The sequence below is a fragment of the Acromyrmex echinatior genome, chromosome 1 (assembly GCF_024713525.1).
Source record: "Acromyrmex echinatior isolate Ae372 chromosome 1, ASM2471352v2, whole genome shotgun sequence".
NCBI classification, from domain to species: Eukaryota; Metazoa; Arthropoda; class Insecta; order Hymenoptera; family Formicidae; genus Acromyrmex; species Acromyrmex echinatior.
In genome coordinates, this window is record NC_141852.1 from 2,145,001 (window position 1) to 2,147,928 (window position 2,928).

Genomic DNA, 2,928 nt, shown 5'->3' on the forward strand with positions numbered 1-2,928 from the left:
TTATGAGATGGACAACCATCTTATTGGAAATAAATACGTTGCACAACGTTATTTGGAAGCACTTGCAACAATGTTGGAAGTTTAGAACAAAGAAAATTTAAGTAAGCTTGGACTGTCAAATTCTATTCATAAATGTAAGGTCCAGTCAGATGACCGTATACTATACTACATCAAACATTCACTGTAACTTTCTGTTGAAAATTATGTTCTCGGAACCAATGAGGATTATCCTTCAATCAAAAGTGATGATTAATTACACCATTATTTGAGAACTTACATTCATCTGTCCATATTCTGTAATATTATACATTTTCGACAAATTGAGACTGAATGTTTATGAATGAACTATGATTTGCTCTGACAACAAAGACTGAACACAAGAACTGTTGAAGCATTCGAGCTACGCTATATTACAAGTTATGTTGATATTTTTTCTACGTATATATTGGGTCATCTAAAAAGTATCCGCGGTTTTTTGTCACTAGATGTGTGTTGATGGTCATATATCTAGTGACAAAGTAGCGCGGATACTTTTTAGATGACCCAATATGAGGTGACTCTAAAGTCAAATCGGACTTGGCCCGTCATTCCTGTCGATCCTTAAGGGTACAATTACATGGAACACGTACGTGGTACAGTAACTAATAGTAACTAACTACATACCACACATCTACCGCCTATTTTTTCGCTGATATTACATGGAGCGCGGTTTGCGCGTAGTTTGCGGCACGGGCTAGTAACACACTCACATTATTATACACTGCTATGCTCTTTTTAATAGAATTAATTGATTTAAATGCAATTATTAAGTAAATCTGTTAAAAAAATAAGAGTATCGATAAAGTGTGTATAAAAATAAGTTAATATATTGAGTCATCTAAAAAGTATCCGCAGTTTTTTGTCACTAGATGGTGTTGATGGTCAACACCATCTAGTGATAAAAAACCGTGGATACTTTTTAGATGACCCAATATGTTAAAAAATTCATACTAATATGAGTTTGTCACTAGCCTACGCGCAAATCGCGCTCCATGTATTGTAATATCAGCGAAAGAAATAGGCGATACGTGATACACGATTTCCTAGTTAATTACTATTAGTTACTGTACCGCGTACCGCGTAGCGCGCTTTATGTAATCGCACCCTAAGAATTAACCGTGAGTTGTGGAACTTATGACTCCTGGACCTTATGACTTCTGCACACAGAACACGGGAACGCTTGCCGCGCAACGGAAATTGTTGCACTAGCCTATAATTCTATGTTCTTAAGTTGACCCCACTTTGCAAAACTTTTAGAAATGATATAATTCTACTTTCGTCGCGCGGCAAAAATTGGATTTATGACTCTTGCACACTGATGACTGAACGCGAAAACGCTTGCTACGTGGCAAAATGAGACGCGGTAACCAATGAACACATTGCTTAAGAGCTGTAAGCTTATTGGCTACAGCATCATTTTGCCGCGCGGCAAACGTCCAGTGTGCAGAAGCCATGAGTTCAACTTTTGTCGCGCGGTGGAAATGATATATCTATTACTTCCGAGTAAGCGAGATGTTGATTGGCTGTCGCGCCAATTTCCGCCGCGCGGCAAGCGTTGCCGTGTTCTGTGTGCACGAGCCATTACTCTTCGTCTTTTTCTAGTTCTAAAGATTAGAAAAGATTAAAGTTAATCTATAATAGTGGAAATGGGCATAAAGCTAGTCACATACTTTCCGTAACAGTAAACATAATATAGATTTTCGACCAATTGCGTTGCTCGATTCGATCGTCCATAACCGTAACCGTAACAATCAAGCAACGCCGACTAGAGTTACGTTCCAAAACTTCCTCTCCGAGGAAGATTTTATATGCTATAGTATACTATATTGTTACATGTACTATATTACGTGTACAAAATATATTTCAAGTAAAATTTTCCTCAAAGAGAAAGTTTTGGAACGTAGCCCTAATCGGTCGATTAAAGTTAATCACACACACTTTCCGTAACAGTAACAGTAAAGTTTTCGACCAATCGTGTAGGTTAATCGGAGTTGATAAGACCGGCTCTAAGGGTGAAATCACACGGCGGAAAACGATTATGGAAGAGAATGCGTCATTGAAGTAATTAATCAGCGCTATTTCGCACTTTTCCATCACGCAAGTTTTATGTACTATGTTCATGATGTGTCAAAGATGTATCCAACATGAATATAATTTAAAAACTATTAATTTTATGTTAATAATTTGCTTATTAAAATAAAATTTTTTAATTTTTCAAATTGTAAAAACAATTATCACTGTTGTAGTATTTAATGTTTTACAATTAATATTTACAATTTCATGACAATTTTTTTAACTGCTTTAACGCATTTACTGTCATTTTTCTGCATTGTGTGAACATAGCACACAAACTGGCATGATGGAAAATGCGGAAAAATGCACACTGAAATTGCACGTAATGCATCATTGTTTTTTTTATCTTGGTATCTATATTTATGCACTGAGATTTTGTCATTTTGCTTCATTCATCTCGACATTATGCAATTCCATCATATCAATCAACATCAAATTATTTTAATCTCTGAAAATATGACTTTATTACAAGAACAATGACGCATTCGCTATTCCGCAATATCAAATGCGGAATAGCGCTGAGTGGTTGTTTCAATGACGCATTTTTCATTTCGCAGTCTTATTCCGCACTGTGTGATTTTACCCTTAAACACAATGCGAAAGACTAGTGATAAGAATAACGATTTCCCGTTATATCCTATCCTTTCCCCTATCATATCCTGATAACCTATCAGAAAGTGTATGTTCCACTGTAACTGATTTCTGATTGGTTGAAATCGTGTTATTCCTATCGCTATCGCTATTTCGCATTATGTTTAAGGCTTATCGCATATGAAAAGGGAAATACTATAATATGCGTTACATATACTATAGCAT